The sequence below is a fragment of the Carettochelys insculpta genome, chromosome 7 (assembly GCF_033958435.1).
Source record: "Carettochelys insculpta isolate YL-2023 chromosome 7, ASM3395843v1, whole genome shotgun sequence".
Classification (NCBI taxonomy): Eukaryota; Metazoa; Chordata; order Testudines; family Carettochelyidae; genus Carettochelys; species Carettochelys insculpta.
This window is the reverse complement of record NC_134143.1, coordinates 646,401-663,213: the sequence shown is the minus strand read 5'-3', so window position 1 is coordinate 663,213 and position 16,813 is coordinate 646,401. Positions and strand designations below refer to the sequence as shown.

At 52.4% G+C, this 16,813-nt stretch overlaps 3 non-coding genes across 3 annotated transcripts; 2 read left to right on the top strand and 1 right to left on the bottom strand.

Moving 5' to 3' along the window:
• Positions 1 to 275: 275 nt before the first annotated feature.
• TRNAC-ACA (transfer RNA cysteine (anticodon ACA)) lies at positions 276 to 357 on the top strand. The gene has a single exon. It is a non-coding gene; the product is annotated as a tRNA-Cys (tRNA).
• A 7,214-nt stretch (positions 358 to 7,571) lies between these two features.
• Positions 7,572 to 7,643, bottom strand: TRNAG-CCC (transfer RNA glycine (anticodon CCC)). The gene has a single exon. It is a non-coding gene; the product is annotated as a tRNA-Gly (tRNA).
• Positions 7,644 to 14,490: 6,847 nt separating this feature from the next.
• On the top strand, positions 14,491 to 14,563 carry TRNAF-GAA (transfer RNA phenylalanine (anticodon GAA)). Its single transcript has one exon. It is a non-coding gene; the product is annotated as a tRNA-Phe (tRNA).
• Positions 14,564 to 16,813: the final 2,250 nt, after the last annotated feature.

Genomic DNA, 16,813 nt, shown 5'->3' with positions numbered 1-16,813 from the left:
GCTCTGTGCACCAAGGCCTGGGCAGATGTGCACTTCCAAGAGAAACACCGGCTGCTGCCTGTGGGGCTCTGCTAATTAGCTAATTAGCCAGGCAGCACCTGCATCTCTCCTGAGCAGCCGCCCAAGCACACAGCTTCCAGGGACACTGCCGGGACCAGGGCTGAGGAAAGGGGAGGGCAGCAAACCCCCCCAGCTGTCTGGCAGTGTTCCTGACCAGCCTCGGCCCACCGAGCATTCACCAGGGTCTCTATCCTGTAGGCAGCAACAGTTACACAGCTGTGATGGCTGAGTGATTAAAGTGTTGGACTACAAATCCAATAGGATTTCCCTGTGCAGGTTCAAATCGTGCTCACAGCAAGGGCTGTGTTTTAGTCCCATCCTGGAACCAGGACGCTACAGCAGCACACACCCTGAGACACTGCTCAGGGGCTGTCTGTGACCAGTGTGTGGAAGAGGTCAGGGGAGTCTGTGCCTGGGGGTAATGCTGACCCTGGGATGTGGTCACTGCTCTGGCTGCTGCTGGGCCCAGCCTGTTTCATATGTCGGCCCAGCAGTGCGACACTCACATGTGTAATGCCCTGGCAAGGAGTGGGCAGCCCTGGTTCAGCTGCAGCCAGTGATAGGGCAGCTGCCTCTAAGGGAAGGGCCTGTTCCCAAGGCTGGCTCAGGGGATCTGGTTTCTCCCAGCTCCTGAGCTGTGCAGTACACAGCTGGGAAAGGGACAGACACTTGCCCAAGGGGGAATGAAAGTCACAATCTCCTCTCTGCCCCAACAGCAATAGACTGATCTACACAACCAGACACAGGCCAACATCCCTTCCTATGGTTCTCCCACAGGTTGTGGGGACCAGCTTAGTGTCAGGCCAAAAAGGGGGCACAGCATAAAAACTGTCATCACCCCTGTTCTAGGGGCAGCCTCCACAGCTGGGAGACCCCAGCTCCTCTGCTCTCTGGGGCAGAGTTAGTGATGCTCCTTTGCATACCCACAATGCATTGCGTGGTGTGTCCAGAGTCCCTCATCCACGCGCTGCCTTTGCTCCTGGAGCCTCTGGTTCTGGTGCTGAAATTCGGCTGGAAGCACCTCTGGGCAATGGGCTGCACAAAGGGGAGGCTTTGCGGGTTGTCTGTGTCATCACTGTGATGTGAGAAGAACTTGCTTTCTCCCCGCTCCAGGTCCTTCACTGGGTTTGGTGTGTAATTTTTTCTTTGCTTGTGTATTTTTTTTTTTTTGTTTCTTTGAAACAACTTTTGTGCAGAGAGACATATAAGATTTTTTACCCAGTTTGTGGTTGATGTGTGTTAACATCTTGAGTTTTATGTGTATTTTCTTGAATGTTTCTTGCTGTTTTATACCATTTGTTTTTCAAATATATTTGCTATGCTGTGTGGATGATGCTGTGATTTTATTAAACTTTTTTTCTGCTGTATAATTTTTGCCCTTTTAAGCACTGGGTCACTGTATTCTGGAGGAGCAGGCTGGGTAGGTAGTAGGCTGAGGGCTCTATCTGTGTCAAAGGAGACACATTGTAAAAGAAGTCAGAGGGTTCACTCTTTCCAGGAGAATGAGGCACTTTCTAGCACAGGGCTCTTCTGACCCCAATAGGCCCCCTGCCGCCCACCCCTGCAGTGAGGGAAACAAAAGTTTGTGATCAAGAGAGTGCATATGAACAGGACGGGAGGTGTTACAAGGCAGGTCACAGGAAAAGAAAGCCTTCAGAAGCCTTCTTCCACGCCGTGCTGGGGAGTTTGCAGCCTGGAAAGTCCCTCTGCAGCACACCCCCAGCTGGGGCAGGTCATTCAGTGCTTTTCTCAGAGCTCTGTTTGTACAAAGGTTTACCCAGAGGGCAGGAGCAGGAGCCTGGGAAAGATGCAGCTCCCTCTGACCTTCCTAAGCTATCAAAAGGCGGGGAGAGGGGAGCCGCCGCTCTGCCCAACGAGGCCCGTCTGCATGCGTCGGGGCGAGCGCCTCCCGAGCGGATGGCATTTCAGGGAAGAGGCAAAAGAAGAAAGTGGAGATTCTGTAGCCCACTGGGCTCTCGTGTTAGCCAGGCCTGCAAAATGGCTCCCACTTGAAATCAGACAGAAACACGGCATCTCATCCTTGCTCATCCCTTTCCTCTTCTTGCAGGCGCTTCTGTTTCCCCCGCCGGCCTGTGCTCTACCATCACCTCCCCGCCCAAGAGAACGCCCCTTGGTGCCATCGGGGGCAAACTAGAAGCAAAAGGCCAATCAGCTCTTCCTAACAGCTTTCAGCCTTGGCCTCCTCTGCCCTTGGAGGCCAGCTTTTCCCCCGGCCTGTTTTCCTATACTTGCCAAAGAGGAACTAGAGGAAAGAAGCAAGCGCCACTAAGAAAGATGGCGTGGCTTTCGGCTCCAGACCCAGCGCCAAAGCTGCAGCTGAGCCCCCATTGCTCTCCTGTCGCCTCCGCTCAAGCTCCAGGGGAGAATCCAGGTCTCGATGGAAAAGGCTGGACGGGAAATTGTCTGTGGGTGTCCAGCAAGGTGAAGGGAGGGCTGGTCATAGTGTGATAGACCTCAGTGGGAATTTTGGGAAGGCCAGCTGGGGCTTCCAAACTGGGTGTGCGGCTGGGTTTGTTGGCTTACATCACAGTGGTTTTCTCTTCTGAGGTGTGGTGCTTTTTGTGGGGGGAACTCTTATCCCAACATCACACCTCATGCAGGAGCTGTTGCTCTTTGTGCCAAGGCATGTGGCTGGGATCCAGGACTCAGGACCCTTTCCCCAAATGTACATATTCCCCTCCCACCACACACATCTGACACTGTTCCACTTCAGACTCTGCAGCCTTCACTTTCCCTGGTTGTTGCCTCAAACGGCTTGCACATGTGGGGGGTTAGCTCAAGCGGTACCTCCTCCCCTTTCAGGTGAGGCAAGAGTCGGTTCCAGGTCCATATTCTCACACTGCTGGTTTTCCTTTCCCAGTAGCCCGGAATTGTCAGCCTGCAAATGTCTCTCTCTTCTGCAATGTTGGCCTCCCTCTTACTAACATCAGCCACAACAAACTTGTTCAACCTAATTTTGTCATACAGACATAGCCAGAGGCATTTGAACCAGGCTGAATGGGATTTCTCGGGTGCCACACGAGTCTCTGCTAAAGTGTGTCTGTGTTTGTTTGGCTTTGGTAGTGGATTCCTGTTTCTATAACTTTCGTGCTTCCTCGAGAGGGAGTTCTTGAGGCCATAACAGGTGGCAAGGAAATGAGAAGCAGAGAAAGCCAATGGAGCTGCTGTGGAGTGCTGGTGCCCTTGGGAGAGTGATCCTGCTGCTCCTACCTGAGTAAGGAGTGCTGTGCAGTGAGGGCTGGTAGCTCTGGGAGGCTGGGTCCAGGGATGTCCAACCCTCACCTGCTCTGCTTTCTTCCTCATTGGTTTATTTTTCCTTTCATGAAACTTTGAGGGATAGTGGGGAATAACAGTCAAAAAGGATCTGGGAGTTGGAGTGGACGAGATGCTGGACAAGAGTCCACAGTGTGCCCTTGTAGCCAAGAAAGCTAATGGCATATTAGGTTACGTCAAGAGGAGCGTTCCCAGTAGATCCAGAGAACTGATTATTCCTCTTTATTCGGCTTTGGTGAGGCCGCATCTGGAATACTGTGTCCTGTTCTGGGCCCCCATTTACAGGAAGGATGTGGATACACTGGAGAGGGTCCAGCGGAGGGCGACCAAAATAATTCGGGGGCTGGAGCAAATGACTTTTGAAGAAAGGTTGAGGGAATTGGGACTGTTTAGTCTGCAGAAGAAAAGACTGAGGGGGGACTTGATAAGAGCCTTCAACTTACTGATGGGAGGTTGCAAAGAGGCTGGAGAGAGGCCGTTCACAGTGGTCACGGATGGCAGAACACAGAACAATGGACTCAAGTTGCGGTTGGAAAGGTCCAGGTGGAACATTAGGAAAAACTTTTTCCACTCGGAGGGTGGTGAAGCATTGGAATGGTCTCCCCAGGGAAGTCGTGGAGTCTCCATCCTTGCAGGTGTTTAAGTCTCGCCTTGACAAAGCCCTGGCAGGGCTGATCTGATGGGTTTGGTCCTGCTCCAAGCAGGGGGCTGGACTCGATGATTTTTTTAGGTCACTTCCAGCTCTTTTGTTCTACGATTCTGTGATTCTACAACCACACACACTCAGAGCCTCCTACACTCACACGTTTACCCAGATGAACCCCCACTGCTCTTAGTGACAGCTCTGTGGGAAGCTTTACGATATATTTCAACAACAGAGAACAATTTTTCTCTTCTGAGCTGTGAAAACTACGTCTTTCTAAGGCTACGTCTGCACAAGCCAAACACTTCGAAATGGCCATGCAAATGGTCATTAACAAAATGGCCCACTCCATTAAAGTGCCGGCTGACAGCTCAGCAGCTCCAGCTCGAGCAAGAGTGTATCAGATTCACACTGGTGTGCCAGTTCGAGGGGACTGTAACTGCACCTGCTGAGTCGCATGGGAGGGAAACCGGCATCCATTGCGTCTGTGAGCTCCAGCTCAGACAGAGAACTTCTGCCTGGTTCTTCTTTCTCCTGCAAGTTGTTCAGGGACAGAGCTCATCAGCGCCCTTGCTAAGAAGCTGTAACATTCGCAAGTTCACCCTGGTTGTTGACACAACTTTTTGTTTCTGCCGCTGCCTAAAGCAGGGTCAGCCAGTCAATCAACTGCTCTGGGACGCTGCCAATAGGGCTGCAGAAAGGAGTCTCAGCTCGGGGCTGGACTTCATGGTGAAGCGGACAGGGAGCTGCAGACAGGGGAGTTTCGGAGGCAGAGCAAGTGATCCTGCCGCGGCAGAAGCTACCAGGTGAGAGCGCTGGCTTTTGGGGCGGGTGAGTGAGTGAGTGCGTGAGTGAGTGTGTGTGCTTAACTGTTTGAATTTGAACTGCCATTTTGATTTCAGGTGGGTGAGTTTCAGTTTCAGTTTCTGAGGCGGGTGGGATGCCTGCGTCACCTGTGTTCCCTTGATTGCCTTCATCAGCCTTCCGCTGTGTGACTCCCAGGGGGGAGGGCCTGACCCAGGCCAGTCGGCTTTGAAAGTCAGAGGCAAGGGCGACCAGGGGAGAGACACAGACAGGGAGCTGCAGACTGGGACATGAAGAGGGAGTGTGACAGAGGGAGGCCTACGATGGTTAGGAAGACCCCCAACACCTGTGCGAACACGACTCCTGTCTCCTCCACCTGCGCCTGTAGCCAGACAGACTGCCTGGCCATGGATGCCTCTGCCCAGATGCTGGTGCGGCTTTGCAGGGACTGTGGCTTGCAATTCCCACTCACTGATACCCAGGCTGGGGGCACCATCCAGCGTGAAAGGTGCCTGCTGGTGGAATCTCTCAGGGGGCAGGTGGGAGAGCTACAGGAGGAGGTAGCCAGGTTGAGGAGTACCCGACTCCACGAGCAGCTCCTGGATAGTATTCATGTGGAGACAGCTGAGGTGACTGTCCCAGGACACAGGACGGCTGATAAACCACTGGTGGCGGAGGAGACAGATCGGGGGGACACTGGCAGCTGGTTACTGCTGGCAGCAGGCAGTGTTCCACCCCTGCTCCGAACCCTCCCACCGTGGTACTAGGAAACCGTTACGCTGTACTTGATACAGGAGACAAAGAATCGCCCCACACAGCAGAGGAGAAGCCTCGTGCCCCCACGGCTGGGAAGTCTGCTGCCACCCCTGCGAGGAGGAAGTGCAGACTAGTGGTGCTTGGGACTCTCTTCTAAGGGGGATGGAGGAGCCCATCTGTCGCCCTGACAGTTCATCTCGGGAGGTGAGCTGCCTGCCGAGGGCCCGTATCCGAGACATTACAGAGGTGTTGTCGAGGATTATCCGTCCCTCTGACTACTATCCTATGCTTCTTATCCATGTGGGCACTAATGATACGGCAAGGTGTGATGCTGAGCAGGTCAAGAGCGACTTCAGGGCTCTGGGGGCACGGGTGAGGGAGTTTGGGGCACAGGTGGGTTTCCTTCCAGAAGATCCCCGCAGGCCGCACGTCTGCACGTGTACTTCGGAGTCAGGAAGAGCTTCTTCTGGACTCCGAACCATGTGCTGATATGCTAATGAGGTGTGGAAAATTTGCATCCATGCCTCATTAGCATTTTCCAGATAACTCATTAGCCTGAGGCTTCCAGAAGATGCGGCACGTGTTGACACAGCCAAAGGCTATGTCTGCACAGCAGCATTATTCCTGAGTGAGGTATTCCAGAATAGCCGATTCCAACATAGCACAGCTACACACAATATGGATTTCAAAATATGGCTCAGCTATTTTGACATACAGCAGCTGCAGACACTGAAGCCTATTCTGAATACAGTCATTGGAAGGCCTATGGCTTATTTTGAACGAGGCGCTATTCCCCCTCTACACAGTCCCTATGTCAAAAGAGCTTTTTGAAATATTCAAAATAGCTGTAGTCATGACCCCAAGACACACTCAGCCAGGGCTCTGCTCCCTCTCTCTCTCTCTCTCTCTCTCTCTTGTTCTGTTTCCTTTGACATCCTGGCCTAAGGCAGGAAAAGTCTTTTCTTGTCCTCAGCTCTCGTAGAAGTGAAGAGAGGAGAAATTGGTATTTCCATCATCCTCAGAGAGTGGAAGAGGATTTTCTTCTCTTCAATTCTATCCTCACCTGCCCAGAGAGGAGAGAAAATAACCCTTCCCCAGCTGACCGTCCCCCTCAGCACCTCTGGGGCACCTGGCATTGGCTACTGTCAGCAGACAGGACACTGGGTTAGAGGGACCTTTGTTCTGACCCAGTATGGCCGTTCTTATGTCTTATGTCTTTCCACATCAGCTCCATCTGTGCACTGGGCCTAGACATGAATTACGTATATCCAAGGGACGGTAAGGAAATGGGGAGCTCAGCATTCATGTTCCTCACTTACACAAGGACAATAGATGGAGGGTCAAAAAGGTGATGGGAAAAGTGTTACTGAGAAGGGGAGGGGATGGTGTGTGTTGAAGGGCTGGATGGAGATTTCTGCTTGGAGAGTTCTGATTCTTCACACCTGACACTTGTCTAGCCAGGGCAGTCAGGGCAGGTGAGCATCAGTCACGAGATTGTTCTCACATGAAAGGGCACCAGAGGCTCTGTGTAGTTATTTGGAAAGAACAGAAAGAGGGGAACTGCTGGCTGGGTATTAAATATTCAGGATTTTTCTGCTGCCATTTTTCTTGACAAGCCGGCAAACTCCCACAGCCTGGTGGTGACGGCATTTGTACCACTACTCCACTGGAGCAGAGCAGCCCCAGGAGGCCTTGAGTTGCCTCAGCCCCCAGGAGGCAGCTTGACTTCACTCTTCTCCTCCCACTTCTCATTTCTGTGTGGGTAGGTCTGTTTTGGAGACACCTGAAGCTCCTGGTGACCAGCTGCTTTTCTCTCCCCTTGTCCTGGGCCCCTTTGACCACAGTAAGGGGTTGCACAAAAGCTATCTGAAAGCTTTGACCAACAGATCTTAGCTCACACCAAGCACCACAGGTTAAAACTCCAACACCCCCCATCTCACCAGGGAGCAAATCATCCCCTCTCTCCAATTCAATCAGAGCACTTGCTGGGGGAAGAGGAAGTAAGAAGCAAAGCTGTGCTAGCTGGGAATTGAACCCAGGCCAACTGCATGGGAAGCAGCCATGCTAACCACTACACCACCAGCACCTCTTTTGGCAAGAGGGGGGCTAAAAGGGCAACATGCAGAAATATGAATTACTGAGCATGTGGTTTCCACCCCACCCCGGTTCTTTTTTCATTAGTTGTAGGCATCCTTCGATCCCAAGGGATCCTGGGTTTGCGCCCCAGCTGGACTGATTCGCGCAGTGTCTCCTGTGGCTGTGCAATCCAAGGCGGGAGTGGCAGTCCTTTCCGCACAGTGAGCAGCAGGAGGCAGACGTCGCTCTGGGGTCACGGGCACGGACCTCTCTGAGGGCTCTCCTGCCTTCCGCTTCCTTCACCAACGTAGTTTCATACATAACAAGAGCTTCCTTCACTCTCTGTTTCCAGACATGCCTGTCTGAGGTGAGCGAATGCCAGGTGTTCGCACTGATAGAGAGAGCACTGAGGTCACACTTGCACGTGTCCTTGTAGCGCAATTTAGGTCGCCCTTTCGGCCTCTTCCCAGACGCCAGTTGGCCGAAGAGGAGGCGCTTCGGTATTCGGCCATCCGTCATGCGTGAGACATGGCCCAGCCAGCGCATACGTCTCTGTTTGAGAAGGGTGAACGTGGAGGCGGTGCCCTCTCAAGCACTGCGCTACTGGGGACCTTTTCCTGCCATGAGATACCGAGTATGCGCCTACGGCAGCGCATGTGGAATGTGTAGAGCCGCTGCTCTTGTTTTGAGTGCAAAGTCCATGTTTCAACGGCGTACAGCAATGTGCTCAAAACACAGGCTGTGTAGACCTGCACCTTGGTGTGTACAGTGAGCTTATTGTTAGCCCATACTCTCTTCGTCAGCCTGGAGAACGTTGTGGCAGCTTTTCCAATGCACTTGTTGATCTCGCTATCAAGTGACAAGTTGTCCGAGATCGTCGAGCCCACGTACACGAACTCATGGACGACTTCCAGTTCGTAGTCTTGCATGTTGGTAGATGGCTCGTTACCCATGTTTTGGCCCATCACCTGGGTCTTCTTTAAGCTGATTGTGAGGCCAAATTCCATACATGCATCCGCAAAGCGAGTTATGAGTGACTGCAGTTCCTGCTGAGCGTCAGCAGCGATAGCTGCATCGTCAGCAAAAAGGAACTCCCTTAGATGCTTCATAAGCACCCTGGTCTTCGCTCTAAGCCTCGACAATTTGAAGAGGTTGCCGTCCGTTCTCGTGCGGAGAGAGATGCCCTCTGTAGCAGTTCCAAAGGCATATTTGAGCAAAACTGCAAAGAAAATGCCGAACAGTGTTGAAGCCAGCACACACCCCTGCTTCACTCCGCTGAGAATCTCAAAGGGTTCAGATGTAGATCCGTTGTATATGACGGTCCCCTTCATGCCTTCATGGAAGGCCCTAATAATGCTGAGCAGAGCTGGGGGACAGCCAATCTTAGCCAGAATCGCGAACAGACCTTTTCTGCTGATGAGGTCAAATGCCTCGGTCAAGTCGATGAAGGCAATATACAGAGGTTTGTTCTGCTCCTTGCACTTTTCTTGTAGTTGCCTAACAGAGAAAACCATGTCTATGGTGGACCGTTCAGCTCTGAACCCACACTGAGACTCAGGGAAGACTCTCTCTGGAAGAACATTGAGTCTCTTCAGAACACCACGTGCAAATAGCTTCCCCATGGTACTGAGAACGGAGATGCCACAGTAGTTGTTACAATCGCTTTTGTCACCCTTGTTCTTGTAGACAGTAACAATGTTAGCATCCCTCATATCTTGCGGTACGCTGCCTTCTCTCCAGCATTGGCAGAGTATTCTGTGCAGCTCTGAAACTAGGGTACCGTTGGCGCATTTGAGGATTTCTGAGGGAATACCGTCTTTCCCTGGGGCTTTTCCAGAAGACAGTGCTTTTAGCGCGTCGCTGAGTTCCTCCAAGGTGGGCTCAGCGTCGAGTTCAGTCATGGTGGGCAGAGGCTCGATGGCATTCAGGGCTCTCTCTGTAACTACGGTCTCTCTGGCGTACAACTGTGAGTTGTGTTCCACCCAGCGTTCCATCTGCTTGGTTCTGTCAAGAGGGACACTAAATTCCTACCAAAATAGTTGTAAAAGTCTCTGTTTGGTTCTGAGTGCTCAGAGTGGCAGCAGATGACACTGATTTTGAAAGGTAAGTGAGCCTGGGGTTGTGGGGAATTGAAGGCTAGCAGCAGTTTGGGGACATGAGTGGGAGGGAGGGTTCAAACCTGATGGCGGAAAGGGCCCATGGGGGCAGGGGGGTCAGCCAGCTGCAGGTTCAGTCTGTGGGGGGTTAAGGCTGCAGCAGTTCGGGTGCACTGGGCCGGGGTGGGGGGTTTAAGTTTCAGCGGTTTGTGTGGGGGGGATTTAGGTGCAGGGCTGGCGGGGGGTTGAGTTTTGGCAGTTCAGGGTGCAGGGGACAGAGTGGGGGTTATGTTTCAGTGGTTCAGGTGTGTGGGAGGTTTAGGTTTCACTGGTTAATGCACCTCAAGCACAACTCAAAATCCTGCCCCCTTGGCCCTGGCTCACCACACCCAGCCTTGTGCAGTCTCAGTTCAAGCCCTTGCATGGCTCTGGATCACCACCCACCGTGCAGCTCTGACTCACCCCCACCACGTTCAGCTCCAGCTCAATCCCCTGCATGGCCCTGGCTCAACTTCACCATCTGATGCTTTAACCCACCCCAGGCTTCATCCCACTACTCCCCTGCCATGGCCCCAACCAACAGCCAGGCTTAATCCACCTCAGCTGCCCCCCAGCCCCAGGACTTACCTTTCAAAAGGGGCTCCAGGAGCTCAGATGCTCCTGCTGCTTCCCCGGCTGCAGAAGGGGCCTTCTGCCAGGAAAACAGCCGGTTCCCAACTGACGCAAACTTCACGTCATGTGGGGGTGCTGGGAACACAATCCTGGCACAGCTGCAGAGACTGCTGGACTTGCTTAGCCATGTGATTAAGCCACAAACCAGCTCCCTGCTGTGGGGTCTGTGGTTGTGACCCCGCCCCCTTCCAAAGCACTGATCCATTAAGGACATTGCTGTCTTTATTCTCTCCGTACAGGCACACGCTGCCCTGCAGACAGCACTTGGACTACTGACTGTGGCCGCAAGTTTACGCTGCCCTGTGAAACATAAAGGGGGTTCTGAATACACCACCCCTCACAAGACCATAAATATGAAAATACCATTTACTCCTTATAACATGAGAACGAGCATCACTGAATGAAATTAATGAGCACCAGTTCAACCAGAACCAAAGAGGAAGCATTTTTCACACAGCTCACAGCCAACCAATGGAACCCCTCACCAGAGGAGGCTGTGAAGGTCGAAATTAGTCCAGCATTCAGTCCAGCATTCAGAAGTCAGAGGAAAGCAGAAGGGAGGAGTCATCCCAGGCTGCAGCCCACCACAACTCCCCTCCTCTGGGAACCTGCAGCAGGGGGCTGCTAATGCTGACAGCTCCATGGGGGGGCTTGAAAAACACAGAGTATGAAAGGCAGAGAGAGCCCTGGCCTGCAGACCCCCAGAAAGAGACTCCCACCCACCAGGACCCTCCCACCACTAGTTGAGGAGCCAGGAGCACTGAGCTGTCAGCAGCTCTGCTATGAGTCCCTCTCAGCATCATGGAAATGCTTAAAAGGTACATGGTGGGTCACCTCTAACACACATGTGGACCAGTCCTGTCTGCGAACAGTAGCCAACCCCAAACAGGGGTGATAACAAGGGACCACTAAGAGTTGAACCCAGAATCCCCTGCTTACAAGACAGGTACTTTGGCCAGCTAAGCCACAGTGCCTGTCTCCAGTCAAACTCTCCTGTCTGCCTGACCTCACTCCTTGCTGCCCCATCTGGGCCTGCTCAGCTCTGCTTGAGTGGAGATCCTGTAACGCAGAGGAGCCTGTGGAGTTTAACTCCCAAGGGGGGTGACTCTTTGGACAGGTCTGGGCTAGAAAATTCGGAGGTGTCACTCCATGACTCAGTGGTGTAAAAACTGTCCCCCCCCCAGTACAATGTAGACCTCCCCCAGTGCACATATCATCCTGGCAATCAGAGAGCTTTTGTGGTCCACGTTGCTTGGGGAAGGGCAGATTTAGAACTCCTAAGGACGAGGTGATTTCCAGCACAGAAACAAGAGCAGCTTCTGTGACAAATGATATGTTTTTCACAGGTCCCTCCCAGGGCATCCCTGGTCAGAGTCCTGCCAGCTGCTCATATTGGGGGTAACAATAAGATAAAGTCTTCCCCTTTTTTCACACACTCCCAGGCATTGCTTTTCTCACAGCTTCACCTCACGCCCGCAAGTTTGGCCCTTGTACTTCAACTCAGCTTTGTCCCTCGTCCCTCTGATGCGAAAGGAAAGAGGCCCAGGGCCAGGCTGACAAGTCAGGGGAGAGCAGGAGGGAGCAGGAGTTGCAGGCTGCAGCCCACCACAACTCCCCTCCTCTGGGAAGCTGGAGCAGGAGGCAACTAATGCTCACAACTCCATGGGGAGGCTTAAAAACACAGAGAACCAAAGGTGGGGAGAGCCCTGGCCAGGACACAGCCACAAACAGCCTCCCCACCCCCCAGGCGCCAGTAGCATGTGGGGTGGCTGCTGACACGCAGGGACCAGCATGAAGGAACACAAACAATAATTACTGACCAACAGACTTGAATCTATGATCCCTGGACCTCAGCAGAGGAGCACTGAAGTCTCAGCAGCTCTCTTACGAGTCCCTGTCAGCATCTTGGAAACCAGCAGAATGGGCATTGGGGGTTATATCTCACATCCGTGTGGTGCAATGTCCTGGCAGGTTTCCTGAAAGGGCAGTAGTTGGGCACCCCTGGGACAGGAAACCAGGGGTTCCTATTGAGAAGGGAGGTGTTTTAGCCAGCTAAGCCATGAGGCCTGCCTCAGCCTGAGCTCTGCTGCCTGCCCACACCTGACTCCTGCCAGCCACACCTGGGCCTGCTTCGCTCTGCTGGAGTTTAGATCCTGTCCGGCAGAGGAGCTGGGGAGGTTTAGCTCCCAAGGGGGGTGACTCTTTGCACAGATCCGCGCTAGACAATTGGGTGGTGTCTCTCAGGGGTGTAAAAAACTGTACCCCACCTCCGGAGGACCTACTGCAGTGCCCAGATTGTCATGGCAACCACAGGGCTTTCATGGTCCACATTGCTTGGGGAAGGCTCTTGGCCAGTGAAGACCCAGAGGACAGGTGTCCTGGGACTGATGTACTGGGGAAACTGTGGTCAGCGCTGGAAGCTCCCTAGAAATGGGGAACTGGCGACATCTGAAAGTTTTGGTAATCATAGCACATAACCCAGTTTAACCTTTGTTTTAAAGAGAAATCGTTAAGGCCAAGGAGGCCGGGGTCCAGCAGCTCTCGAACCCAAATGGGCTGTTTCTTTGCAGGGAGCAAAAAGGGAGGGAAATGGAAGAGGGCACTGGAGAAGCTTCGCTCCCGGCCTGACGCTGCCTTGGAAAAGAAGGAAAAAAGACACCACTTCTGTTGGAGAACGTGGGCATTTATCCCAAAGCCTCTCGCACGCTAAATGAGCCCTCTGCCAACTGAGCTAATTCCCCTGTGTCTGAACATAATTTCTGACTCACCGATCTTATTCCAGAGGCCACAGCATCCCTGTGGCTGCCCATGGCTACGGCTGAGGGACACAAAGGCTGTGTGTGCACAGCAGAGTTCTGCCTCAATAAGCGATTCCAGGAGAGGGATTCCAGAGCTGTTGATTCTGATATCGCACAGCTACACTCAACATGGGTTTGGAAATACTGCTCTGCTATTTGGACATTCAGCATCTACAAACAATGGAACCTGTTTTGAAGCCCCTTTTTCAAGAGAGCTATTTCAACTAGCTAGAATCATAATCCCCGGAGATGCCCAGCCAGGGCTCTGCTCTCCCTCTCTCCCTCTCTGTCTCCTTTGAGCTCCTGGCCTTAGGCAGGAAAAGTCTCTTCTTGTCCTCAGGTCTGGAGAGGAGCAATTGATGTTTCTGTCACCCTCAGAGAGCAAAAGAGGATTTTCTTCTCTTCAGTTCCATCCCCATATGCCCCAAGAGGGCAGAAAAAAACCCTTTGCCAGCTCACTGTCCTCCTCAGCGCTCTGTCATGTCATGTCTTTCCACATCAGCTCCATTTGTGCCCTGGACCTATAAATGATCTACACATAGTCAGGAAAGGAGGAGCTCTGAATTCGTGTTGTTCACTTATACCAGTACAAAGGTTTGAGCGCTCTGCCACTTGAGCTAACTCCTCTGCCTGGGAATGACTCTCTTAACCCACTCACCTTGTTCCTGACCCCATACTGGGACTCTTTCTGCCCCTGAATCTTCTCTTTGTTAAGTCATCCCATCTCCTCCTTGCAACGTGTATGCCCAGAAGAGAATCCCATGGTTGAAGAAACCATAGCTCTCTCTCCGACATGATCTGCACAACCACACATTTATCTCCATGGTTCAATGATCCTGGACCTTTTCCTTCAACAGGGAGGATGGCCGAGAGCACTTGAGTACCTCTGGATGCTTCATCCCGATGGGTCACGTCTTCAAAGACTCTTCCTGGGGTTGCTTTGCTTTGTAACTCTTGGCCTTTACACACGAGTGGCCCTGCTTACTTCTTGCCCTTCTCCAAAAGCTTGGGCACCATCCCGTAACACAATGATCCTGAGGCTAAGTGGCCAGGATGTGGTAAGATACTCTTGTGGTGAAAGGGTCAGATCCCATCTTCTTCCTTACCATCAGTATCCTGCAGTCCCCTGCGGCCACTGGGTGAACCAGGAAGTAAGGCAGAAATGGGGCAAAAGAGGAACTCAAGCTGAAGGAATCTGCCCATATTCCTCCTGCCTCTCAAGGACACTTGCAAAGGCAACAATAGCTGAGGAAAACATTTCCAATAGTGAGGTGGTGGCTTTTTTACAGCTGCTGAAGTAGCTCAGTTGGGAGAGCGTTAGATTGAAGATCTAACGGTTCCTGGTTCAATCCCAGGCTTCAGCAGAGCCTTTTCCTAACAAAGGCCCTAGAGCAGTTAGTGACTACTTGGGTCCTTGCCGCTGGCAAATGCTCCTGGAAAGGACATTGTCATACCTTTCCGGACACGTTGGTGTTTGAAGGCTGTTCCTTTCTTCCCTTGCTCTTCCTCAGCAAGGGGAGGGTGAAAAGACCCCATTGTGCCCACTCTCATCCAGTCAACTACACAGAACTTGCTGAGAGTTCCCTAAAGTCCACTGCTCCACCCGCTGAGCTAGTGAAAGGCAGCTCTTAGGGCCTCTCACCACCACTTTCTCCAGGTTGGCCTATCCATGTGTCTCGGCACATGCCACTCAGGTGGATGGCATTGCAGGGGAGGCTCAGAGGAACCCAGCCGAGATTCTGTGGTGCGGTGGTTAGCCCAAAAGTTTCCAAGCTGAAATCAGCAACAAACACACGATGTCATTTGTGTCCTGGCATGTGTTCCTGCTTGTATGGCTGGCCTGGAGCCTGGCATTCCCTGCCCCTATGAGTGCCATCAATCAGACAGCCTGCAGTACCTTTCAATGAGACAAGGGAACACAACAGCCTTGGCCAGGGAGCCTGTCCTTCCTCTCTGGCTGCTATGAGCAGAGGCCCAAAAAAAAAGGACACAGGCTGAGTGGCTGGCAGGGAGCAATCAAGAGACCTGATGGGAGGCGATTTCAGCATTCACAGGTGGTGTGGATGGCAAGTTAAAGGAATGTGGATTTTATAAATGGACTGTAAGGTGGATAGAAAGCTGGCTAGAAGGTTGGGCCCAGCGGGAAGTGATCAACGGCTCAATGTCGGGATGGCGGTCGGTTTCTAGTGGAGTTCCACTTCGCTTCCGTTCTGGATCCTGGTCTGTTTAACATAGTTATCAATGACCTGAATGAGGGGTTGGATTCCACCCTCAGCAAGTTTGTGGATGACAATGAGCTAGGGGGAGAGGTAGATATGCTGGAGGGTAGGGCTACGGTCCAGAGTGACTTCAAGAAATTGGAAGACTGGGCTGCAAAATATCTGATGAGGTTCAATAAGGACAAGTGCAGAGTCCTGCACCTGGGCCGGAAGAATCCCAAGCGTTGTTAAAGGCTGGGGTCTGACTGGTTCAGTAGTAGTTCTGCAGGAAAAGACCTGGGAGTTGAAGTGGACGAGAAACTGGACATGAGTCAACAATGTGCCACTGTAGCCAAGAAAGCTTACGGAATATTAGGTCGCATCAAGAGGAGGGTTGCCAGTAGATGCAGAGAAGTGATTATTCCTTTTTATTCAGGTTTGGTGAGGCCGCATCTGGAGTACTGTGTCCAGTTCTGGGCCCCCCGTTATAGGAAGGATGTGGATACATTGGAGAGGGTCCAGAGGCAGGCGACCAAAATAATTCGGGGGCTGGAGCATGTGACCTATGAAGAAAGGTTGAGGGAATTGGGACTGTTTAGTCTGCAGAACAGAAGACTGAAGTGGGACTTGATAACAGCCTTCAACTTACTGAAGGGAGGCTGCAAAGAGGCTGGAGAGAGGCTGTTCACAGTGGTCACGGATGGCAGAACACGGAACAATGGACTCAAGTTGCAGTTGGGAAGGTCCAGGTTGAACATTAGGAAAACTTTTTCACGCAGAGGGTGGTGAAGCATTGGAACGGTCTCCCCAGGGAAGCAGTGGAGTCTCCATCTCTGGAGGTGTTTAAGTCTCGTTTCGACAAAACTCTGGTGGGGCTGATCTGATGGGTCTGGTCCTGCCTCGGGCAGGGGGCTGGACTTGATGGCTTTTTTAGGTCTCTTCCATCCCTGTTCTATGATTTTAGTGCAGCCACCCCCACCCCTTTGTCCTATGGATTGAACAGCTCTGATAATAGACAAACACCCAAAGGAACATCACTCCTTTGCTTTCACTTACCCCAGCTCTGCCCTCTCCACCTCAGCTGCTGCTCTTTGCATGGAGTCTTTTCCAGGAGCACACACCCAGCTGACTGCAGTTCTCTCCCAGAGGCCAAGGGAGGAGGGTTGATCTCACATCACAGGAGCTGAAGAGGGAGAGGGCGGGAAAGGGCCTCCGAGAGAAATCCTGAGCACGGACTTTTCTCATGTGACTGGAGAGGTTGAACTGAGGCTGTTTCTTGTTGTCAAAAAGTGGGTGTGTCAGGAGAGGAGTTTGAAGCTGTGTCTCCCCACAGAGACCTGAACACCCAATTGAGGGCAAGGGACACACTTTGGTCAGGCACTTGTGAACACTTTGCCACATGCATTTGACTTTTAC